The 26,863-nt window shown below is 47.3% G+C and overlaps 1 pseudogene; it reads left to right on the top strand.

Moving 5' to 3' along the window:
* Positions 1 to 4,751: 4,751 nt before the first annotated feature.
* LOC147979645 (uncharacterized) lies at positions 4,752 to 5,321 on the top strand (annotated as a pseudogene).
* The last annotated feature ends 21,542 nt before the right edge of the window (positions 5,322 to 26,863 follow it).

Here is a 26,863-nt window from a genome sequence, read left to right as displayed (position 1 = left end):
TAGTCTCATCTCGCCCACATGATTGGCAAAACGAAATTTTCTCAATATGTCTATCCTTCAGAACCTGACGGCAAGGAATAAACTTCTTGATGATTCGCCACCAAAAACTACGAACCTTAGGAGGCACTCTCATCTTCCATAGCTTCTTCCAGAAAACTTGTTCAGATCCTCTTGAGCCCATCACTGGATTGATAGTAGTATTTGCTACAAGAAGCGCCCTATAAGCAGAGCGGACTGAAAAATTACCGTTCCTTTCCAAATGCCATCCCCACAAGTCTCCATCAAGGCGACCAGTTGGAATTCTCATAATAGCCTGGGCATCGACCGGAACAAAATTTGTTTCCAATACTTGTTCATCCCATTCTCCCGTAACCGGGTTCATCAATTCCTCCACAAGGTTAACATCCGATGAAGGAAGCCTTACAATTGGTTTTAAAGTTGAGTTTGAAGGTATCCAAGGATCATCCCAAATTCTCGTGCTTGCACCTCACCAATGCGTTTAATTAGGCCCAACTTTAGAGCTTCACGGCCATACAAAATCGCTCTCCAAGTATGAGAAGCATTCCTCTTATTTCCGGCTGTCAATAGATTACCTTCATGATAATATTTACCTCTCAAGACCCGAGCAAATCAATCGCCACCCTTGCTTCGCTAACATAGCTTTATTGAAGAGTACGAGATCTTTGAACCCCATACCACCACAAACCTTTGGTATAGCGAGATCCTTCCATTTAACCCAATGCATTTTCCTTTTTTTTTCATCTCCTCCCCACCAGAACCGAGCCAGTACTGCAGTGATCTTTTTACATAACTTCTTGGAAAGTTTGAAACAGCTCATCGAGTAAGTTGGAATAGCTTGGCATATAGACTTAATAAGCACCTCACGTCCAGCACTACTAAGAAGTTTAGGTGCCCATCCCGCCACAAGTCTCTTAATAGTAGCCAAAATATGTTGAAAATTCTCATCAGTGGACCTTCCCAGAGCTGTAGGGAGACCCAAATATTTCTCAACTAGTGCCTCAACTGTAATCTCCGTGCCTTGATGGAGAGCCGCCTTCATATTGTCATCAGAATTCCCGCTAAAAAATATAGCTGACTTCTGTTTGTTAACCATTTGGCCCGATCCAATACGGTATCTTTCCAAAACTTCTTGTAATCTATTAGCACCTTCAGCTGTCGCCTGAGTGAATACCATACAGTCATCTGCAAAAAGAAGGTGAGAAATCCATGGACAGTGAATACCAACTCTCACTCCATGAGATAAATGTCCAGCTCCATACTTCTTCAACATACAAGAAAAGCCTTCTGCACATAGGAGAAAAAGGTACGGAGAAATTGGATCACCTTGCCTAATACCCTTCGAAGGTTTGAATATTTGAGAGTAATTGCCATTAACCCTAACTGAAAAAGAAACTGTTTCCACACAGGACATAACTCTATTAATCCATGCATCTGCAAAGCCAAGTTTGCTCATGATAGCTCTCAAGTATGACCATTCTACACGATCATAAGCTTTTGCCATATCAAGCTTCACCGCACAAGCCCCGGATTTTCCTTTCTTCCTCTTCAAAAAATGGATACACTCATATGCCAAGAGTACGTTGTCCGTAATCAGTCGGCCCGGAACGAAAGCGCTCTGCTCTTCAGAGATTAATCCTTGCAGTAACGGTCTCAATCTCAAGGCTAACACCTTCGAAGCTAATTTGTAAAGCACGTTACATAAAGAAATAGGCCGATATTGACTGAGATGTTGCGGGTTTTTAACCTTCGGAATGAGAACCAACACCGTGGAATTAACCATCTCAGGCATTTGACCACCTTCCAGGAAATCCCTCACTGCCTCACATACCGTATCTTTTAAAATGTTCCAATGACGGATGTAGAAGCCAGCGGTAAATCCATCAGGGCCTGGTGATCTATCAGGATGCATCATAAAAAGAGCTTGCTCTATTTCATCGTTCGTAACCGGTGCACAAAGTCTACTGTTCATTGCATCATCCACCTTCCGATCAACCCAAGAAGTCACCAGATCTGGGTCGGTTCCATCTTGAGCAGTAAACAGTCCCTGATAATAATTGAGAACCTCTGCTTCTAGCTCAGGTTGAGAATTAGCAACTGATCCATCTTCCCTCTTCAGCGACTTAATTTTGTTAATACGTGCACGTTTCTTAGCCTTGGCCTGAAAAAAAGACGTATTACGATCTCCAGCAGCTAGCCAAAGGGCTCTTGAACGCTGTTTCTCCAAAGCTTCCTCCCTAGATAGCAACTCTGAAATTCTGGCTATGAGTTCCATCTCCTCTCTGCACGGTCCGGATAAAAGCGAATTTTGTCGAACATACCCCAGCCGAGCCCGAAGGGATTTCAACTGTCTTTTCACCGATCCAAACTCAGATTTACTCCAATTCTATAGTCTCTGCCGCACCCCACTCGAAGCTGCACTTATCCCTTGCAGATTACTAGTATTAACGTGCCACGAATCCTCTACTACTTGTGTATACCGATCGTGTCGAGTCCAAGCATTCTCGAATCGAAAAGGTCTACCTTCCCTTCCTTCCTCCATCCATTCAGACTTCCTGACAGAGATGAGGAGAGCACAGTGGTCAGATTCGGCACACTGGACATGGTTAACCACTGTATTATCAAAACACTCCGCAAATCTATCATCCCCCAAAGCTTGGTCAAGCCGGACCTTGATGTTGCTATCCCCTTGTTGTCTATTGTCCCAAGTGTAAGGTAGGCCAAAGTAGCCCAAGTCCTCAAAACGGCAATATTCAATGGTATCCCTAAAAACCTCCATCTTCCACTCCTGCCTCTCATTACCACCTAGTTGCTCGGAGGCATGCAAAACTTAATTAAAGTCGCCCGCACAGACCCACGGGTTATTATATTCCCTTCTCATGAATTTCAGTAGGTCCCAACATCTTTTCCTCTTTGTTCTCTTCAGATCACCATAGAATCCGGTGAATCGCCACTCCATATCTCCAACACTATCATCCTGAACCATGACATCAATGTGTGACCCGCTAAAAGATTTCAAAGTCACAATTGAGTTGTTATTCCAGTATAGGCAAAGTCCTCCACTTAATCCCACACAGTTAACTCCAAAAGCATTTGTGAACCCAAATCTCCATTTTAGCCCTTGTGCTCTCTTGGCAGACATCTTGGTCTCCGAGAGAAAGACCAGACCAGGGCGTTGCAACCTAATTAGGTTACTAATCTCACGAACTGTCTCGGGCCGCCCACAACCCCGACAATTCAAGCACATGATATTCATTGTTCCCGGCGGTCATCCTCGAGGGATGCCGCCGATTCATCCAGTATATGACCTAAAACAGAGCTATCCAGTGCCTCACCATCTGCCCTTATGGTTTTCTTCTTGTTCGTATTTTCCTGGTATGGCACAGCTGGACTAGAACCCTTGCTTCCATCAGACAAGTCAACGATGTAAATTGCTGTACCGACAGGCAAAAAAAGATGCTTCTTTATACCAGTGTAGCATGCGTACTGAAGAAATGACATGTTTCTTGGATCAGTAGAACCAGCTTCTTCCTTCAGGTGTACTGAATGATTTCCTAGTACCCAACTACCCCCTGGATCTGGATCCTCCTCCACTGAGACTCCATAATCAAAGCGAACAGTACATATCTCCTTATTCGTGAACTTCGCTGCATAGTTCCGTTTCAGTTCAGTTGGCTTCTCAAAAGGATTGAAATTAAGACGGACATGATCAGAACAAGATTGCTCTTTTATTAGATGAATACCAAGACCGACATTAGCACACATATGAATGGGTCCCTGAACGTGTGCACACACACTAGCAACCTCGTCATTCTCTCCCAAATTCACTTCCAGTACATCTCTTACGGAATTAAACTGAGCTTCGATTCGAAAACTCCTCCCAAAATCATCATCCATAGGAACAGGTAGGTTATCCCCATCCAGCAAGAGTGTCATCACATCCGCCTCCACCGGGCCATCAATAACCCAGTTCTTCCTGGTCTGAGCACCTTCAGTACTGGCTGCTGCAAGATCTCCCGAAAAGGCGAGGACTGACCCTTGGAAAATGATGCAAGGCCTTTCCTTCACCTCACAATTCTGCTCCCCTTTCATAGATATAAAATCCTGCGTCCGCTCCTCACCTTGATAGGGCAAAATCCCCACCTTATCTGTCATCAATACGATTTTATTCACTATAGAAACCTTTTGCAGCCGTCCAAAATCATGCCCAAGGAATTCCCTAGCCCTTTCTCTCATCCGACCCAAACATCTCAGGGGATCTTTGGACCTCTTGAGCAACTCTGACCCATGCTTTCTGAAGGAGGTCCAGTCAACTAGTTCAACCGCATCGTATCCGATCCCCATCCCTCGAGGAGCCGTACAACCTTCAATTTCCGGCGCCGCCGCCATCGCCCCTGACTCCGGCACAAACCCAGAACGCTAGGCAAAGAAATCAGCTATCTGGGATAAAAGGAAGAGAAAAAAAATAGGAATTTGGGACTGTAAAAGAAATGGCTAGCAGATAGGAACAGGAGAAAAATGACTTGAGAAAGGACGGGAGAGGATATAAAGGGATCATAGAGGAAGAAGGAAACTAGAAACTGAGATTAGGGGAGGATAAGAAATCCAAAAGGAAGAAGATAGAAACAAGAAGAAGAAACGGCAAGAAGCTAGTCGCCGGCAAATCGCCCAAGTCGCCAGTCAGTTACTGTAGCAGGGGAAAGTGGTTGGGCATTGTATGTTGGTGTTATGTCATGCCGCTATCCGAGCGCAGGGAGGACCCTGATCCTGTCGGTTGCCAGGGTACGTAAAGCGTGGTGGGCCGAGGCACGGTGCAACGTGTCATGCAAGCAGAGGCCAGCAGGGCTGTCTCCCCGTTGGAAAGCAGAGTGGGGGTGCTGGTTGGCTAACCGGTTCAGTGGACGGGCCCGCAGATCAGCGCATCCGGATCGCCAGGTTCGGTGAACCAAGTGAGGGGAAGTCCGAGGCCGCAACAGACAGAGGGCGAGACTGACAGAGCAGTGTTGATAGAACCTGCGGTGGCGGGACCGGAGCCCATGCAATCAGTCAGGATTGGCGGATGGGAGGTACAAGTGGACCAGAGCGAATCTCGCGACGCCCATGGCTCCGATTGGCGTGCGGATCTCACCACGCCCTAAGTGGATGGACCTGAGTTGGACAACAGCCTGTTAGGCAGCCCGCGTGGCATGGGGACCCCGCTGGGCCCCACCCTGCATGCGGATGGGACGCGCCCATGCACGTCGAAGGAAGGCTGGTTTCTGGTAAGCCTGTCGCAGGTAGATGGTGAAACGGATCCGGGGTGACCGCAGGGACACTCCCAGGGGCAGGTGGGGACGCCACTCCAGCAGGCACATACACATATGGCCCCCTCCCAGGCCCGTCTCCGCAGGAGCAAGTGGCGCAGTTATGCTCGGAGCTGCGTAAAGCGCTCTCACCTTTGCTAACCCAGCCTACATCCAGAGAGCTACCTAAACAGCAGAGGAGGCCACGGCAGAAGCGACCAACGGTGACCTCGCCGCGCCGGTGTGTGAGGCTGGCAAAGGGTGGGAGGGGCTCCAAGGCTTCAAAGCAACAGGCGGTGTTGATCCGGAAGCTTTGCCTAGCCAATGAAGGGAACCAGATCGATGATGATGCACTGCAAGCCTACGTCAAATTGTTCGATAAGCCGCTGCTTGACTGCCATGTGAGGGCGATCTTGGCACTGTTTGGGTGGGATGCTTCGGTGCTGCCCTTGCAGTGCGAGGAGGCAGGAGGGGCCGAGGGCCAGTAGTACGAGCCTGTGTGGCACGTGGTTCGATGGGCACTCTCCATGACTTCAAACCTGCCTAAAATACTCGTGTGGAACGTGCGAGGACTCAATTCGCCGGCTAGAAGGAATGCGGTGTACCAAGTAGTTGTGGCTGCAAATGTGAGCATTGTATGCCTCCAAGAAACCAAAATGGAGTCCATCTCCATTGATGTGGTTAGACATTGCCTGGATAATAAATTCGAGCATTTTTACTATGTGCCTGCGGTGGGCACACGCGGTGGTATCTTGATCGCTTGAGACAGCCTAGTGGTCTCACTCTCAAACAGGCACGTAACGGCGGACACGCTCACGGCTCTAGTCTCGCAGGAAGGGAAACCACATTGGTGGCTAACCAGGGTGTATGGCCCTCAGAGTGATGTGGCCAAAGTAGATTTCATGACGGAGTTGATTTTAACCTTTTAATCTCCATGGACGACAAGAACAAGCCTACCACGAACAGAAGGATGATGGCGAGGTTCCGTGCTCTGATAAATAGGCTTGAACTAAAGGAACAATACTTGAATGGAAGAAGATACACTTGGAGTAACGAACAAAGAGACCCGACACTCGAGAAGACATATATCCAAACAGCTTGCTCACTGCTCTGGGCTCATCAGTGTCAGATCATTGCCCTCTTCTACTGGATACGGATGCTGAATTCCATCTAGGCAAGCGTTTCAAATTCGAGTGCTTCTGGCCCAAGGTGGAAGGGTTTTTGGACATGGTCCAGGAGGCATGGGACTCGATTCAGTCGGTGGGGAATCCGTTTACTGTGCAGGACAATAAGCTACACGCAACTGCAAAGGCACTGCAATCATGGAGCGACAGGTGGATTGGAAAAAACTCGCCTGCAAATAGCCTTAGCCATGGAGGTCATTGCTAGACTGGATGCCACCTCGGATAAGAGGCCGTTGGAGGATCAGGAACACGGTCTTCGCAAGCTGCTCATAAGGAAATTGTTAGGGCTGTGCTCGCTGGAGAGGACCATTGCGCGGCAACGATCGCGTTTTCTGCAGCTGAGGGAAGGAGAGGCCAACACAAAGTACTTCCAGCGACATGCGAGGCACAGACAACGCAAGAACGTCATCACGGCTATCCAGGCCAACGGGGAAACACACACGGGTCAGGAGGATATAGCTAAGGCGGTTGATGACTACTATGGGCGGCTGTTCGGCTCGACGAGAGCAAGGGAGATGACGATCAACCTTGATGTGCTGGATTTGCCGACCCATGATCTAGAGCGGCTGGAGGTACAATTCGAGGAGGAGGAAGTTTTCAAACATCATTAAGTCAATGCCTCTTGACAAGGCGCCAGGCCCGGACGGGTTTACCGGGCGTTTCTTTGCCACTTGCTGGCATGTGATCAAAGCCGATTTCATGAGGGCGCTGGACCACTTCCATAGAGGGGATATGAGGGGAATGGCTGCTATCAACAAAGCCATTGTCACATTGCTACCTAAGAAGCCAGGAGCGGTGGATATAAAGGACTTCAGATTCAATCAAAATAATTAACCCTGGTTCGACAGAGAATTCATAATCCTTATCATCAATAAGATAGGTGAAGTAGCAAACTTAGGATCATATTTCATTCTAGCATTCAAAGATTTTTCTTTATACTTGCACAATAATTTCTCTAGATCATCTCTATCCCTACAAGCAAGAATATCTCTAGTTGTCTCCTCGTTCATAACATAACCTTCCGGTACCTTAGGCAATTCATATCTAGGAAGGCTAGTTCTAGCAGGTGTTTCAGGAGATTCAGTTTCAAGCTCATCGTCAGATTCAACAACGTCATGTTGTATTACTCTAGCAATTTGTTTATTAAGAAATTCACCAAGTGGCACGTCATCATTATCAAGCAAGGTACTAGCATCATCATAAGCATTATCCATAGCAGAAGTAGTATCGTCAATAACTTGCAACATATTAGAATTAATAGCATGTGGTGGTGTTGCAAGTTTACTTATAACAGAAGGTGAATCTAAAGCAGAACTGGATGGCAGTTCCTTACCTTCCCTCGTCTTTGAGGGGAAAATGTTAGTCTTAGCATCCTTTAGATTCTTCATAGTGATAATATGATAATAATCCCAAGTGACTCAACAAATATAGCTATACTCCCCGGCAACGCCGGCAGAAAAAGGTCTTGATAACCCACAAGTATAGGGGATCGCAACAGTTTTCGAGGGTAGAGTATTCAACCCAAATTTATAGATTCGACAGAAGGGGAGACAAAGAATATTTGAAGGTATTAGCAGCTGAGTTGTGTCACGGGATGTCCGCGGCCACCTATGGGATCGGGTGGCCCCTTGCTGGTTCGGCAGGGGGACGTCGCGTTGCACAAAGAGCAGACCAGCGTACGACAGCGTGGTAGAGAGCACACAAGCGATTTACCCAGGTTCGGGTCGCCGCGAGGCGTAAGAACCTACTCCTGCTTTGATGGATTGATGGTGGAATGAATGTGGTGATGCGTAGTACACTTGCCCGACAGGGTTCGCCTCGGGACCGTAGCGAATACGCGCGTATGGTGGCCTAGGTTCATCAACTTTCCAACCCCTCCTACGAGTGCCATGGGCCTCCTTTTATAGATTTAGGGGTCACCACCATGGCAAAGTAGTCATTATCCACTTATATGATAATGAACAGTGCTATCATACCTAACTCTGCGGGCTGACAAGGTGCATTAAATGCGCCGCTTGGTGTCACATCACTGGTCACCCGACAAGGCTTGCCGGGCTATCTTGCCAGCTCCGCGCCTGTTCCCTTGACACGTCACAGGACGGGTGTCATCTGTAGGCTTCTTCTGTAGGAAATCGCCGCCATGTGGCGAACGGCTGCCACTTAATCATCTTGCGGGTTGACACCACACTGATTGACGACGTGGGTCATGCTAGAGTGGTTGATGGGGTAGTTCTGCCCCCACGAGCCCCGGCAGACCTTGCCGGGGTGCCTTGGTTGCCTGCTTCTTGCGGTGGCCTTGCCCCTTGCCGGGCTCGCCTGCCCGGCAAGGGAGGCCCTTCCCTTGCCGATATCTTGCTCTTCTGGCTCGATATTGGTGTCTCTGGACTGCGTGTTGGTTCTTCAAATCTCTTGGTCCTTCAATCTCTGGCTTGGGTTGGTGCTTCAATCTTGATCTTGTGCCTGTGCACAGTCTGGGCAATAGACCCAGGGTTTGTTGCACCGATAGAAGCCCCTGGGCCTGCCCCGAACGCGTTGCTGAGCGTCGTCGGGGTAGGGCCTATAAGTGTATAGGCAAGGTTGCTGAAGGGGTTGGCCCCTTGAGTTTTTCATTGCTACTTCATCAGCCTTGATTCCGGGCCAGTTTCCGGTTTCCCCGTGCGTGGTGTAAAGCCAATAGTGGTGGGGCCACTCCAGTGATGTCCCGTGAATGACTTTAACGCACAGGGTAGAAACCGCCAATTTACTCTTCCCACAGTGCGCCCTTATCCTTAGCCACATATACAGCATGCATCGCGCGGGGTAGGTAACGGAGGCGCGTGGCACGGGAGAGTACCTCGAAAAGGGCCCACTCGTCTTGAATTGGCGGAGGAGGGCGGTGATCACCCGTGGATGGAGCAGCTACCCTTCCCCGCCCGGCCTATAAAGGAAGGCGCGGAGGAGGGCAAATCCATCCATCTTCGTGGTCCTTCTCTCCTCATCTTCCGTTTCTGCTGGTCATGTTGGAGAAGGAAGCGTGGGGCCAGCCCCTGGGCTCCTCTTTGGGGTTATCATTGTCTTATGCTGGTGTTGATGCTTGGGGAGTGAGCCTGGTCCTTGATGTGGCGAGTCTTTTGGTATCTTCGGTGTTCGTCCGGGAGGAGGGGCCAGAGATTATTGGTAGTCCCAGCACCGCCCCTCCCGGAGGTCTTGGGGCTAACGTCGACGAGAGGCGCGCCCTCCTGCCCGCCAAGGTGGGGTGCGGCGTGGCTCGCCCCCCTGGCCGTTCCGGCTGCTTGCTGTTTCTCCACTGGAGGTGTGGGGTCGGAGTCTTGGCGCTTCCCGGGAGCAGCAGTGGTGAGGAGAAAGGGGGGAAGACGAAGAAGGTGTGTGGCAGGGGGTCAGGTCAGAGTACGATGGCGTGGATGCCTTCGCCTCTGACCGTCGTCCTGCCGCCTCGTCTTCCCGCTCTTCCCCTCCCTCCCTGACACCGTCATCACCAGCCTCTTCGGGTGATAGCTGGGGAGGGATGTTCTCTTGGTGCCTTCTCCTCGCCTCCAGCAGTCTTCTGACTGAGCTTTGGTGGATGACTCCACCGGCGCTCAAGCCGGGGCTTCTTGCTGGCTTTGGAGCTGGTGACCAGAAGGCGCCGCCCCGTCCCCCGCACTCCTCCTTTGAAGCCTCGCCACTCCCGGTCTTGTCAGGACGTGCCTTACGGGCCCCGACAGGACTGGGTGGGCTCCTGCTTGGGTGCTCCTTTTCTTGTCTTTTCCTCCTTCAGCCGTAGTGCCTGAAGGAGGGAAAACGAAAAGAGGGGATCACGGGGCACTTATTTTTTTAATCTTGAACTTGTAGGCAATCGCCAAATTTTAATTCAAATAATGTAATCCCTCGAGTTCATCTTTGTGTTCTCTAATGCTTGAACTTATATCAGCATGTCAATGAAAGAGATAAACCTTGTCGGGAACCCGTGCATGTATATGTCCATGCAGAGGTGGAGTGCATCTTTATTGTTATTAAACGAGCTTTCCCCGGCAGGATTGATGAGGACATCAATACCATTGTTACTCCCACAGCCCCTACTACTACATATACTAGACCAATTTCTAGAGCTTGCACACGCCAATTAAATTATCAGGTACTTTCGTTTCTTGGTAATGATTCTAATGTTCATGAGAATATGATGCTGCCTAAATTGGATACATTTGTTTTGCTTACAAATGAAGGGCCTGGCATGGATAAGAGAGATGAACACTGGAGCAAGAACAAGCATGGAGATGATGGCATGCGCAAGGGGAACAAGAAGGGAGTTACAAGTGATGATTTCAAGACTTTGAAGGCACCATAAGGAGTGCATGAAGCCTTGGACGAAATATACAAGATGCCACTTCATAAATTTCGTCCAGAGGCTATTCTAGGTGCTGCGTCACCTTATTTTTGGGCCAGGCCCATGTAATTTTGAAATACTTGATTATAGGCTGTTTTTAGACTCCGTATGTGTGGGGAAACAAGAGTTAGGGTTGGTTTCGGACCCCTCCTCCAAGGGCCAAGAAATTCCCCCCTCTTTCTCCATATATACAGCCCTTAGGGCGTCGTTTACACTTTGGGTTTTGTTTAGATTAAAGTTCGCCATAGCTGCAACTTCACGTACTTCGTTTGTGTTCAATGACCAGACAAAGGCGTCACAGAACCCCACCTTTGATCAATAAAGTTTTCCTCTTATATTCGCAATATCCAGATTGCAATCTCAGTTTCTTGCTTGTTCTTTGTTTTGCTCGCAAGAAATAGACCCTCGTGATCAGGTTGATCGTGCGCCGACGTGGTCAATAACCCTCGGAAGTTGGTTTAGCGATTGCTAAGGTGCGACGTCTTCACACGTTCGTAGTCGGATCGTCAAAGTCGACTCCCATAGAAAACGATAGCTATCTCATCGAAACATCGGGACACCTTCGCCTCTATCAACTGGTATCAGATTTCCAGGTTGCTCGATGAGATTTTATAGTTTTCGTAGTTTTAGATCGAGTCCGTCCTTCATACCTACAGTCCACGAAAAAGCCAAAAAAATAGGGTTAGTTCATCATATCCGAACCAATCTGAGCCTTTGCATAATCTTTTTAGGGTTTTTGCTTTGTTGAATTTGCAGTTGCATCGTCGTGTCTAGTTGCTGGTCTTAGCTTCTAGTCTTTTAGAGTTTCGAGTTCTCGTCATAAGTTGTCACACCGCCACCGCACCATCATCATCACCCCTGCCATCTACCACCACCGTTTATCCGCCACCGATCCGTATCCATATACCATCACCAATCCGCATCCATATACCACCACCAATCCATATCCATATACCACCACCGCTACCATATACCACCACCGCTTCCATATACCACAACCGCTGCCATATCTTACCATCATATATCCACCACCAATCCGAGGTCTTTTCATATTAGGTTTGTTTTCGAGATCCATTTTTTTTCCAATTCATGTTTCCTTGCCTGAGTAGGTTTTGGAAGAAAAAAAAGTCTGGAGACCCCCGGGCAGTTTTTAGGCCGAAATTTCGGTAGCCGAAAATATTTTTTCTGTTGCGCCCCCGATTTGACCGTACACTAATCATACATGCAAATGTATACGATCAAGATCTGGGAATCACGGGAAGATATCACAACACAACTCTAAAAATAAATAAGTCATACAACGATCAGTGACTAAACAGAAATAATATGAGAATAAAGTAATAGCAAGTTTTCTCATCATGTGTAAAAAGGGTGGCTATGTCATTCAACTTAGTAAGATGTGCCACAACAGTTTGAGTTTCATAACTATGGAAAGGATCAAATTCACCCAAAGTAATTAACTCTGGTTCGACAGAGAATTTATAATCCTTATCATCAATAAAGATAGGTGAAGTAGCAAACTTAGGGTCATATTTCATTCTAGCATTCAAAGATTTTTCTTTATACTTGCATAATAATTTCTCTAGATCATCTCTATCCCTACAAGCAAGAATATCTCTAGTTGTCTCCTCATTCATAACATAACCTTCCGGTAGCTTAGGCAATTCATATCTAGGAAGGCTAGTTCTAGCAGTTGTTTCAGGAGATTCAGTTTCAAGCTCATCATCAGATTCAACAACATCATGTTGTATTACTCTAGCAATTTGTTTATTAAGAAATTCACCAAGTGGCACATCACCATTATCAAGCAAGGTACTAGCATCATCATAAGCATTATCCATAGAAGAAGTAATATCATCAATAACTTGCGACATATTAGAATTAATAGCATGTGGTGGTGTTGCAAGTTTACTTATAATAGAAGGTGAATCTAAAGCAGAACTGGATGGCAGTTCCTTACCTCCCCTCGTCTTTGAGGGAAAAATCTTAGTCTTAACATCCTTCAGATTCTTCATAGTGATAATATGATAATAACCCCAATTGACTCAACAAATATAGCTACCTCCCCGGCAACGGCGATAGAAAAAGGTCTTGATAACCCACAAGTATAGGGGATCACAATAGTTTTCGAGGGTAGAGTATTCAACCCAAATTTATAGATTAGACACAAGTGGAGACAAAGCATATTTGAAGGTATTAGCAGCTGAGTTGTGTCACGAGATGTTCGCGACCACCTATGGGACCAGGTGGCCCCTTGCTGGTTTGGCAGGGGGACGTCACGTTGCACAAAGAGAAGCCTAGCGTACGGCAGCGTGGCAGGGAGCACACAAGCGATTTTCCCAGGTTCGGTCATCGTGAGGCGTAAGACTCTACTCCCGCTTTGGTGGATTGATGGTGGAATGAACGTGGTGATGCGTAGTACACTTGCCCGGCAGGGTTCGCCTCGGGACCGCAGCGACTACGCACGTATGGTGGCTTGGGTTCATGAACTTTCCAACCCCTCCTACGAGTGCCATGGGCCTTCTTTTATAGATTAAGGTGTCACCACAATGGCAAAGTAGTCATTATCCACTAATATGATAATGAACAATGCTATCATACCTAACTCTGCGGGCTGACAAGGTGCATTAAATGCGCCGCTTGGTGGCACATCACTGGTCACCCGGCAAAGATTGCCGGGCTATCTTGCCAGCTCCATGCCTCCCTTGACACGTCGCAGGACGGGTGTCATTTGTAGGCTTCTTCTGTAGGAAATGGCCGCCATGTGCCGAATGGCTACCACTTAATCATCTTGCGGGTTGACACCGCACTGATTGACGACGTGGGTCACGCTTGAGTGGTTGGTGGGGTGGTTCTGCCCCCGCGAGCCCCGACAAACCTTGCCGGGGTGCCTTGGTTGCCTGCTTCTTGCGATGCCCTTGCCCCTTGCTGGGCTCGCCTGCCCGGCAAGGGAGGCCCTTCTCTTGCCGATATCTTGTTCTTCTGGCTCGATTTTGGTCTCTGTGGACTGTGTGTTGTGGTTCTTCAAATCTCTTGGTCCTTCAATCTCTGGCTTGGGCTAGTGCTTCAATCTTGATCTCGTGCATGCGCAAAGTCTGGGCAACAGACCCAGGGTTTGTTACACCAACAGAAGCCCCCGGGCCTGCCCCGAATGCGCTGCTGAGTGTCGTCGGGGTAGGGCCTAATAAGTGCACATGCAAGGTTGCTGAAGGGGTTGCCCCCTTGAGTTTTCCGTCGCTGCTTCATCAGCCTTGATTTCGGGCCAGTTTCTGGTTTCCCCGTGCGTGGTGTAAAGCCAATAGTGGTGGGCCCCTCCAGTGATGGTCCGTGAATGACTTTGACGCACGGGGTAGGAACTACCAATTTACTCTTCCCACTGCGCGCCCTTATCCTTAGCCACGTATGCAGCATGCAACGCGCAAGGTAGGTAACGGAGGCGCGTGGCGCGGGAGAGTACCTCGGAAAGGGCCCGCTCGTCTTGAATTGGTGGAGGAGGGCGATGATCACCCGTGGATGGAGCAGCTACCCTTCCCCGCCCACCCTATAAAAGGGAGGGGCGCAGGAGGGCAGATCCATCCATCTTCGTGGTCCTTCTCTCCTCATCTTCTGTTTTTGCTGGTCATGTTGTAGAAGGAAGCCTGGGGCCCGGGCTCCTGTTTGGGGTTATCGTTGTCTTATGCTGGTGCTGATGCTTGGGGAGTGAGCTTGGTCCTTGATGTGGCGAGTCTTTTGGTATCTTCAATGTTCGTCCGGGAGGAGGGGCCAGAGATTATTGGCAATCCCACCATCTCCCCTCCTGGAGGTCTTGGGGCTGACGTCGACGAGAGGCGCGCCTTCCTGCTGAAAGTGCGTTATATTGACTAGAGGGGGGGGGGTGAATAGGCGATTTTTATGAAAGTCTTTAGAACAAGGGAGTTTTGAAGACAAACGATAAAATTAAACCTATTACCATGCAGCGGAAGGTAGGCTACACTAGGCAAACCATAGTCAAGTATTCAATGAAGTGAAAGCACAAAGACTAATAGCAGCTAGGTAGTAAGGATCAGGTAGGAAGATATTGTGAAGCCAAACAGAACACGCAGTCACTCAGTGAAGACAAATGATAGAGCAAACATAAAATGACTTCACAAGGAGTAACAGTAAGTAAAGTGAAGTGAAGATGAAACCAGTGACTCGTTGAAGACAATGATTTGTTGGACCAGTTCCAGTTGCTGTGACAACTGTACGTCTGGTTGGAGCAGCTAGGTATTTAAACCTTAGGACACACAGTCCCGGACACCCAGTCCTGAACACGCAGCTCAGGACACCCAGTCCTCACCGTATTCTCCTTGAGCTAAGGTCACATAGACCTCGCCCAATCACTCTGGTAAGTCTTCAAGGTAGACTCCCAAACCTTCACAGACTTCGTTCACCGGCAATCCACAATGTCTCTTGGATGCTCAGAACGCGACGCCTAACCGGCTGGAGGATGCACAGTCCTCAAGTGTAATAAGTCTTCAGATCACACAGACAAGAAGACTTAAGTGATGCCCAATTCTCTCTGGCTCTGGTGGTTAGGGCTTTATCCTCGCAGGGAATTCTCTCTCAAAGGCTTCGAGGTGGGTTGCTCTCAAACGACAAAAGCCGTACTTTCAATCTGAGCAGCCAACCATTTATGGTTGTAAGGGGTGGGCTATTTATAGCCACTTGGCAACCCGACCTGATTTGTCCGAAATGACCCTGGGTCACTAAGGAACTGACACGTGTCCCAACGGTCAGATTTCAAACTCACACGGCAACTTTACTTGGGCTACAAGCAAAGCTGACTTGTCCGACTCTGGACAAGATTCGCTCTCATAGTCTTCACTCGAAGACATAGGTTTTTGGTTTAGGCATCACTTCAGTCATTCTGACTGGTTCTCTTGGACCCCACTTAACAGTACGGTGGTTCCTATGAATCAACACAAAAGAAAAAGAACTACGAAAGATCTAAGTCTTCGAGCTCCATAGGCTTCATATCGTGTCTTCTCTTGTCATAGTCTTCAATGTGAATATCTTCATATAGCACCTTCGACTTCAATGTCTTCATAAAGTTTTAGGGGTCATCTCTGGTAGTAAAACCGAATCATGAGGGACTTCTACCTGTGTTATCCTGCAATTCTCACAAACACATTAGTCCCTCAACTAGGTTTGTCGTCAATACTCCAAAACCAACTAGGGGTGGCACTAGATGCACTTACAATCTCCCCCTTTTTGGTGATTGATGACAAACTAGTTGAAGTTTTCAACGGGGAATATAATCTGTGAAATTGTAAAGGATAAGGAATTGTCTTCATAAGTTGTAAGGGCTCCCCCTGAAGATGTGCATATAAGTTAATTTGCTTTTGGAATGCAAATGCACATGGCAGGTGGTACTTGTGGAGATCCACTTCAACTTATGATGACAATCCACTATGCATGTGAAAGTATATGAAGATAATGACATGCATAATGGAAAATGGACGTCTGCAGAATGAGCTGAGTGCGGAATTTATCGTCGCACATGCGGAATTTATCTTCGCAAAACAAGGTGGCAAATAAGTAGCAGACGACCATCTGGTTTAAGTGTTACAACTCATAAGAACCAAATGTAGCAAAAACGAGAGTTGTAAGCATGAAGCAAAATATAAGGCACCCGCCCATATGAACCCGCTTGAAGACTATCAATCTCATATGCTTCTCCCCCTTTTGTCAGTAATGACCAAAAAGGTTTGAAGACATAGAGCCTCTACTAGTTCCCATGAGGAGTAGGTGAAGTAGCAGGATTGTTGGTGTTGTTTGGCGGTGCAGAAGAACTTGGAGGTGCTGAAGGATATGGCGGTGAAGTAGCATCATCTTCTTCCTCAATAATTTTGGCAGTGACTGTGGCAGTAGAGGAAGAGAACTCAGAGTCTTCAAGGGATGGAGTTCCTAGCAGCACAGCCCTTCGAGGAGGTGTGGAGTCAAACTTGAATCTCTCAGTGAAGCCATCCTCTTGAAGATCAGCTTCAGAAAGCATCATCGTTAGCCCTTTCCATGTGCGGCGACAGGTTTCATGGGCAACGGACGCATTCTTGGTGGCAAGATTTCGAGTGCGATTAACATCCACCAAGAGGCTTTTCATCTGACGCTTCAGCCAGTCATGATGCCTATCTTGTTTCTGATGTAGAGCCACAAGAAGCTCCCGGTCGTTGAGAACACGAGTGCGCTTCTTGGGTCTTAGAGCAGTGGCACTGTCAGTGGCTTCAGTTGAAGCAGGGTGTGGTGCACGTGTAGTGCCAGCCAAAGGATACACCCGAGAAACTGCTTCAACGCCTTCAACGTTCTGAGTAAAACTCTGATGTTCTGCATTCTGAAGACTTAGAGGTTGCTTGGCAAGCTCAGAATATATGGCTTCAGTAGACATGTCCACGTCAGGCAAGAAGATCCGATGGTTGCGGGCTGAGGGCTGATATGAGATGGCGGAGTGTAGCTTGATCAGCCGCATGACCCAAGGGGCGTAGAACTTCAAATCAAACAGATCCATGCCTGATGCAGCAAGTTGGCGTATGAAGAAGTCCTGTGCATTGAAGCATTTGCCATGAAGTATATAGAAGACCAAAGTCTTCATTGCACCCTGAAGCTTGGCATTTGGAGAGTGCCCTTTGATAGGCCAGAGAGTTCGCCTGATGATGTGATAGATGATTCTGGGCAGGTACTCAAGGTCTTCAACGAAGAACTCTATGGGATACGCAACATCTTGGGGCAATGGCTTCATCATGCTGAGCATTTGACTCATATTAGGTTCTGGTCGCTGAAAGATGCTCTCAATAGCTTCAGCATGCAACTGACAGCCTTGCTCGAAGAGATCGCCAGGAGTGGGCAAGCCAGTGAGCTCAATGATGTCAAATGCATTGGCTTCGTGATGAACGTTGCCAGTCATCCACTCCAGTACCCAAGTCTTCGGATCTCTGCTGTACCCTTTGATGTGGAGTGTGGCATAGAATTGTAGCAACAACTCTTCATTCCAATGCTCTTCATCAGTGACAAACTGCAGCAGACCCACTTGCTTGAAGCAATCCAACGCTTCTTCTAGACAGGGCAGACCAGCTATAGCTTCAACGTCAAGGCGCTTGTGTGGGAAGATGCGACCTTGGTTGTAAAGAATGCAAGAGTAATAGCTTCGCTGAGGATAGCTTCAGAACCGATCAGATGATATCCTTTCCCTTGAGTAGGGGTTCCTGGAGCTATTGAAGAACGTGTTGTCTGCCCTGAAGCCATTGATGTTGAAGGAGCCAGGTGCTGATGCAGGACCTGGAAACCTTGGCAGTCTTGGGATTGGCTTCTGGACCTGAGGCCTGTGCTCAACATGATAGTTGAATTGGGGACCGGCAGTAGACTCAGGAACAGAAGTGGCAGGATCAGTGACTTCGCTGTCTTCTGAAGCTTTTGCTGGGGAGGGCTCCACATTAGCTTCGTTGTTGGTTGTGGCAGCCTCAAGATTTTCATCCTCCACTTGACTAGCTGGAGGGTCGGTCACAGGCACGTTCTCCTGGAGAACTGCTTCTTGGTGGAGCAGGGGAGTGGGATCTTGTGGTACATCTTCTTCCGCGGCTGATGCAGCTGGAATGTCTTCAGCATAGACTTGAGGCCTTGGACCTTTGCGAAGCTTGCGGAACGCAGACGACGCCGGTGGAGTTGGAGTGGGCTGGGCCTCATAGTCTTCTTCCTCTTGTGGGCGATCCGCCCATGAAGCATCCTGTGCAATTGGCGTCAGTGGACGACCAATGCTGATGAGTTTGCTGTTTTCAAACTGAGGAAGGACTGCATCATCTTCTACATTGTCATGATGACCAATGTCTTCAGCAGCATGGGATCAGCTGCTGGAATGTCTTCAGCTTCAGGAGCCTCTATGGAAGCAGGCTCATGAACTGTCAGTTGACGTTCTGCGTCAGGATGAACCATAGAAATGGGTTCAACTATCAAGGGCTCTGTGGTAGCAGCCCGAGCTTTCTTGGTCTTTCTCTTTTTCTTGGTGGGGGCAGTAGGAGAGCCTTCAGAGTGTTTCCTCTTCCTGGCTTCAGCCTCAGCAGTTCTTGTCTTCTTGAGCTCTGAAGCTGTTGACCGGCTCTTTGGCTTCGAGCCAGTCATTCTTGTTGGGAAGACAATCGGAACTGCTTCTTGCCTTGGTGCATCAGATTCAGCCGTAGCAGGCTTCTTCTTCTTCTTTGCGGCCATCCTGGGGTCGATGCCAGGACGCCCAAGTGCTTTGCGCTTCTCAGCCTCGTTATAGGCTTGCACACATCTGTCAGCCAGAGTCTTCATGCGCTCACACGAACCCTGAGCTTCTGCATGCTTCTTCACAAAGGCTTCCTTGAGCTCGTGCATCATTGTCTTGAAGTTCTTCACTTCTTGCACGCTGAGCTTGGCCATATGCTTCTTGAACTGAGCCTTTTCATAGTCAATCTTCTGCTTCAGTTCAACAATGCGCTGGGCAATAGCAAGTTCTGAAGCAATGGCGCCTTGGAAGGCGACACTGAGGCCAATAGGTAGCTGCAGATCTTCAAAGCTGATGTTTGGCGTGTCAAACCACTCGTCAATGAAGTTGTGGATGATGGTGACATCAAAGAGAGGCAGATCATTGAAGATTTCTGCTTCTTCTTTGCTCTTGATGAGTTGCTCAAGAGCGTCATCTGCAAGATCTTCATCACTTGACAGATCAATGTCGTCATTGCGCAGGATGGCAACAACTGTTAGCTCTTTGCCAGTGTGAGACAGAGGCATCTTGGCCTTCTGGGGCTTGGAGACGCGTGATAAATCTTCAAACTGCACACTGTCTTCAGGAGGTGCAGTTGCCAATGGCTTCGCCCTTGAGATTTTGGGTGAAGAGGCAGGCTTTGAAGCTTTAGGCTTCTTCATCTTCTTTGGCTTCAGCACCGCAGGAGCTTCTTCTGATTCAGAGTCAGCTGGAGGCTCATTCACTGCGGTCCCTTGAACTAAGATGCGGGTGATGAGGCCTTCAAGGTTGGCATAAGGACCGATGACATTGGGTTCTGCTTCGCGTGTGCCATCTGCCCTTGGTGCTGAGGGACCAGGGTTGAAGTCTAACCCAAATTTCTTCTTGTTCTGCTTCGCTGAGTTTTGGGCAAACTGGAAGTTGCGCTTGAACAGATTGTCGTCACGACACCAGAGTAGTGACGACGGATGTGCATCATCAGGCTGTGGCCCACGAACCATGCATGGATAGAAGCTTTGGGCAATAGCTTCATCTCTGGACCTGGGTAGAAGATTCTTGTATAAGATGTCTCCCCACGGTCTTTTGATGGCACTTTTCTCAGCATACTCTTGGGTTGTGAAGCGGTATTTGAACCATTGTTCTGCCCAATAGCGTCGAATCCATTGGATTCGGGTCTTGCGCTGACTATAATCCTCTTCAGGATCTGTCTTATACATTTCTGCGAGTTCATCAGGCAGATCTATGGATGTTCCGCCATGACGTTGTCTGCCCCCCTTCCTTGCTGCTTTCTCTGAAGCCATAAACTTTAACTTGAAAGGCTTCAAGATGTTCAACGACTTCAAAGGCTTTCTCTTGCTGGACCAACAAGAACTGGCTTCAGGAGAATTTATGTGATGCTGTAAGAATTCTGCAAATGAATGCAGACTATGAGAACCAAAGGATTCTCCCAAGGACATGTACCTGTGACAGCATTAAGGGGCGAGGGAAGGGGAAGAGGTCATATGCATTCTCAGAAGATTTTGAAGATAAATCAGTTTAGAAGACATTGACCTCATCGTGCGAAGACATTCACTCATAGATAAGAAGTTGGTTCCAGATTTGTACGAATCCACAGATCAGTACAAGTGAGGAATCTAACTACTTTGTGAAGCACAAGTGAATATACTAGGCATGTTATGAGATGCAGTATGAGAGCGATCTAGCTTGTGTGAATAGAAACTGCCTGTGGTAGAAAGTGACAGATCAATAGGATCAACGGTGCTGTAAAAAGGGAGTTCTATTTACCACACTGAGAACTGCTAGACGGAGTGGGAGATGAGGCCGAGCAGTTCACTCGTCCGTGCCCTAACTTGGCGACGGAGGACACCTACGGCGACGGCGGAGAGGATGATGTCCGCGGTCAGCGTGAAGACGGTGTCGGAGAGGTTGCGGCAGCGAAGCGCTTCATCACCGGCGTCGTTGAGAGCTAGCGGTGGCGCTAGGGTTCGTGCGAGGGTGGAAGAAGAGATAATTACCGCTGTGAGTGTGTATTTATAGGCACAGGGGCGGCACTGTGCTATTACACAGGTGCCCCTGGTGATTCGCATCTGAAGAACACGTGGCCAGTATGCGGAATTTTGGGGTTTGTTCCACGTCCCACATACGCCTGGATTGTCGGGTGGTCGTTCCTACTTCTCCGGATTTCATGTGGAGGAATGAGCATTAAAAACGGACTTAATGGTTGTCTCTGTATCTTCTGCTGACAAGGACGCAGAGAAGACATTCGACAGTTTCAATAGAATGCATATGACTTGGAGAGATAGAGTTTGAGATAGAAAGCATAGAGAAGTTGGGGTCCGATCACATTCACTTAGTTCAAAAGATTCAACACGAAGACATAGCTATAAGTGAATGCTGTAGAGGACAGAACACTAGCATATATATATATATATCTATAATCAACATAGTGAAGATAATCATGAAAATATGTTGAGTTCGAAGCCAAACCAAATGTGAAGACATTGCAAGGTAATGCCATGAGTGAAACACTTCAAAATAGAACGTTTGGTGGTGGCGTTACCCACCGTATAGGAAGTATTAGACCCAGACACGGCGCACAATTATCGTGGCGCTCCGAAGTCAAATTCCACATTAATGTATTCACACTTAGAATGTATGTCTTCATTGATTGAAGATATACTTTACTTCGTGTGTTGCACATCTAAGTCATCAATATGGATAAGGGTTAGGATGTGTGCCTGATCACAGGACATTTGAGGATTCTGAGATATTTAGCTCACACCGTAGCTTGCAAAACCTCTTCTCATCCAAGGGCTTGGTGAAGATATCTGCCAATTGCTCTTCAGTGTTGACGTGTATGATATCAGTGTCTTCCATCACAACATGATCTCTGAGAAAGTGATGACGAATTTCAATGTGCTTTGTCTTCGAGTGCTGAACTGGGTTGTTAGCAATCTTGATGGCGCTTTCGTTGTCGCAGTAAAGTGGCACTTGCTTCAGATGAATGCCATAGTCCTTGAGTGTTTGCTTCATCCACAGAAGCTGAGCGCAGCAAGATCCAGCAGCAATGTATTCAGATTCAGTAGTGGAGAGAGATACACAATTCTGCTTCTTTGAAGACCAACATACAAGTGATCGTCCCAGAAAGTGACATGTGCCTGATGTAGACTTGCGATCAACTTTGTCACCAGCATAATCAGCATCCGAGAATCCAACCAGATCAAACTCTAAGCCCTTTGGATACCATAATCCTAGAGTTGGGGTGTGAGCCAAATATCGAAGAATTCGCTTCACAGCTAAGTGATGCGACTCCTTTGGTGCCGCTTGAAATCGAGCACACATGCAAACACTAAGCATAATATCTAGCCTAGATGCACATAGATAAAGTAAAGAACCAATCATGGAGCGGTATACCTTTTGATCGAACTCTTTACCATTGTCGTCAGGACCCAGATGATGTTTGGCTGGCATTGGTGTTGTGAAGCCTTTGCAGTCTTGCATACCGAACTTCTTCAGGCAATCTTTGAGATACTTCTCTTGAGATATGAAGATGCCATTGCGTTGTTGTCGTATTTGAAGACCAGGGAAGAACTTCAGCTCCCCCATCATGGACATCTGATATTGCTCTTGCATCATATATCCAAACTCTTCACTGTACTTCTGATTGGTGCAGTCGAAGATATTCATCCACATATATTTGGCACACAAACAGTTCACCATCATATGTCTTCGTGAAAAGAGTGGGATCTAGGGAACCAGGTATGAAGCCTTTGCTCTTCAGGAAGTATTTGAGTGTGTCATACCAGGCCCTAGGGGCTTGTTTGAGGCCATATAGTGCCTTGTTGAGCTTGTATACCATGTCAGGATGTTTTGGATTTTCAAAGCCAGGCGGTTGTGCAACATACACTTCTTCTTCAATCTTGCCATTGAGAAAGGCACTCTTCACATCCATTTGATATAGAAGTATGTTATGATGATTTTCATAGGCCAGCAGTATGCGTATGGCTTCAAGTCTAGCCACAGGAGCAAATGTTTCATCGAAGTCAATGCCTTCCACTTGAGTATATCCTTAAGCAACGAGACGAGCTTTGTTTTTGACAACTTGACCATGCTCGTCTTGCTTGTTGCGGTATATCCATTTGGTGCCTATTATATTGTGCTTCCGTGGATCAGGATGCTTAACCAGTTCCCATACATTATTCAGCTCAAACTGTTGAAGCTCTTCTTGCATAGCTTGAATCCATTCAGGTTCTATGAAGGCTTCTTCAACTTTCTTGGGTTCTGATATTGAGACGAATGCAAAGTTCCCACAGAAATTTGCTAGCTGAGTTGCCCTTGAACGAGTGAGTGGACCAGGTGCATTGATGCTATCAATTATTCTTTCAATCTGCACTTCATTGGCAACGCGAGGATGTACAGGGCGAAGACTTTGCTCTTGCTGTTCATTGTCGTTGTTGGAAGGAATGTCTTCAGGCTGAGCATTGTCTTCATGGTGATCAGGTGCTGAAATGATAAGTTCTTCTTCAGGATGAGCTTCAGAAGGTATAATTTCTCCAGTTCCCATTAGCTTGATTGATTCACCGGATGGAACTTCATCTAGCACACTTGGCAGCTGCTCTCTTTGTGACCCGTTGGTCTCATCGAACCGCACATCCACTGTTTCAAGCACTTTGTAATGAAAGAGATTGAAGACTCTGTAGGAGTGCGAATCCTTTCCATATCCAAGCATAAAACCCTCATGTGCTTTTGGTGCAAATTTTGAGGTGTGATGTGGGTCCTTGATCCAGCACCTTGCACCAAATACTCTGAAGTAACTGACATTTGGCTTTTTGCCAGTAAGGAGCTCATAAGATGTCTTGTTCAGTAGCTTGTGAAGATAAACACGATTGATTGTATGGCAAGCAGTATCAATGGCTTCGGGATAGAATCTTCTTGGGGGTCTTGTATTCATCTAGCATCGTTCTGGCCATCTCAATTAGTGTTCTGTTCTTGCGTTCGACGACGCCATTCTGTTGTGGCGTGTACGGGGCTGAGAATTCATGTGTGATGCCCAAGGTATCAAGATATGTATCAAGGCCAGTGTTCTTGAATTCAGTGCCATTGTCACTTCCGATGTGCTTTATCTTGGCGCCAAAATTGTTCATAGCTCGATTGGCGAAGCGTCTGAAGACATCCTGCACTTCAATCTTGTAAAGGATTATGTGCACCCAAGTATATCTAGAATAATCATCAACAATAACGAAGCCATAGAGGCAAGCAGTAGTAGTTAGAGTTGAGTAATGAGTGGGACCGAAAAGATCCATGTGAAGCAGTTCGAAGGGTTGAGTAGTAGTCATGATTGCCTTCGAGGGATGTTTGGCCCTTGTCATCTTCCCTGCTTCACAGGCGCCGCATAACTGGTCTTTCTTGAACTTGACGCCCTCGATGCCTATGACATGCTTCTTCTTCGCAAGGGTGTGGAGGTTCCTCATGCCAGCATGTCCAAGCCTCCGATGCCAGAGCCAGCATTCTGAAGCCTTTGCTAGAAGACATACTGCAAGCTGTGGCCCTGCTGAGAAATCTACCACGTACAAATCATCTTTTCGATACCCTTCAAACACTAGAGACTTGTCAGATTCCATTAGTACAAGGCAACAATATTTTCCAAACATTACGATCATGTTCAAATCGCAAAGCATTGAGACAGACATTAAGTTGAAGCCAAGGGATTCAACAAGCATGACTTTATCCATGTGTTGATCCCTTGAGATTGCAACTCTACCTAGACCCAATACCTTACTTTTACCAGTGTCAGCAAATGTGATGTGGCTCTTGTCGGATGGACGTAAGGTTGAGTCCATAAGAAGACTTCTTTTGCCAGTCATGTGATTTGTACACCCACTGTCAATAATCCATTCTGAAGACGCTGGTGTCGTACCCTACAGTGCAGTTAGGGGGATAGGCTTCACCAAGAGCATTGTGAAGCAAAAACATTTGACGAACCAGTGGGTTATGAAAGCTTAGATCCAGGTTAGGACTAATAGGGAGTGTAGCAAGCGATTCAGGTACGAAGTACATAGTAAGACCATTTGGGCATTTGATCTTGCGCCCTACAAGATTTTTAAGGTCCCCAGCAATAGCGTCAAACGATTTTGGTTTTCTGCTGGAGACCTTTCCCTGCAAAAGAGAGTTAAGCCTTCTTAACCACCCACATCTTCAAGGGTGGCTTAGAAGCAATAAGTCTAAGTGCAGCATTTGAGAATTTTGGCTTTGAAGCCTTAGCAAACAGTCTTGCAGGCGGACAATAGTACTCATAAGAATAAGCAGAATAGTTCTTGGTCTTATGAACATGGCGGTTTGATGAACCGCTCTCATATTCATATGCCTGAGTATGATTTTCCTGCAAAACTTTTGCGTTAGTGCGACTCAGGTGAGTCCTCTGTCTGTATGAAGCCTTTGGACCGTATGAAGCCTTTGGTCTGAGGTTTGTCTTCTTCACGTGAGGTGTCATGATGACATTCACAGGAAGACTCTCCAGACACCTTTTCGGAACCCAGATCTTCTTCATAGGCGGTCCATTCCTGCAGTTAGTACCAATGTACCTGGCAAACACTTCACCATTCTGATTCTTAAACAGTATATAGTTTGCATCAAAGGATTCATCAATGATAATGGGGTTAGCACAAGTGAAGCCAGATAGATTGGATGGATCTGCTGAAGGTTCCTTTGCAGCAACCCACATGGTTTTGGGGTACTGCTTAGGTTTCCAGTAAGAGCCATCTGCATTCATTTTCCTTACGAACCCTACACCCTCTTTCCTAGGGTTTCGGTTCAGAATCTGCTTTTTCAGGACATCACATAGCGTCTGATGCCCTTTAAGACTTTTGTACATCCCTGTTTCAAGCAATGTCTTCAACCTAGCATTCTCATCAGCAATAGCGGTGGTATCCTCAGCAGAGGGGTTAGTTACCGCATCAACAGTTGAAGATATTGCAATAGCAGTAGCAGTAGAACATTCAGCAATAGAAGTAGCATTCTCACGCTCAATGCATTTAAGACATGGTGGTTCAAATCCTTCCTGAGCGGGACTGATCTGTTTGGCGCGAAGTGACTCGTTTTCCGTTTGAAGATCTTCATGAACCGCTCTCAATTTCTCAAGATCTTGCTTCCTTTGAAGATAATCATAGGAAAGCTTTTCATGAGTTGTTGAGAGAGTTTCATGACGACTTTCAAGTTCCTGATACTTAACGTGAAGATTTTTTATGTCTTCAATTAAGGATTCAGATCGAGTCATTTCAGCACCTAACAGATCATCGCTTCTGTCTAACAGTTTTTGAATATGTTCCATAGCTTTCTGTTGTTCAGTTGCAATTTTAGCAAGTGTTTTGTAGCTAGGTTTTGAACCACAATCAGAGTCATCGTCACTAGATGTTTGATAGTGAGTAGTGCGTGTGTTTACCTTGGCACCGCGTGCCATGAAGCAGTAGGTAGAAGCAGAGTAGTCCTTGTCATTTGCATCGGTGTCGGTGATGAAGTCATTGTCTTCAGTGTTGAAGATGGACTTGGCAACGTATGCTGTAGCCAGACTTGCGACGCCTGAGTCAGATTCCTCCTCAGACTCCACCTCCGCCTCCTCAGAAGCAGACTCCTCCTCTGAATCCATTTCCTTGCCAACAAACGCGCGTGCCTTGCCAGATGAGCTCTTCTTGTGTGATGAAGACTTTAAAGAAGACTTGGAAGAAGACTTTGAGTATTTCTTCTTCTTCTTCTTCTTCTTGTCGTCAGAGTCATATTCCTTGCTCTTCTTCTTCTTTTTGTTCTCATT

This window comes from Triticum urartu, chromosome 3A (assembly GCF_056163025.1).
Source record: "Triticum urartu cultivar PI428250 chromosome 3A, HENAU_Tu73, whole genome shotgun sequence".
NCBI classification, from domain to species: domain Eukaryota; kingdom Viridiplantae; phylum Streptophyta; class Magnoliopsida; order Poales; family Poaceae; genus Triticum; species Triticum urartu.
This window is presented reverse-complemented; position numbering and strand designations above follow the sequence as displayed.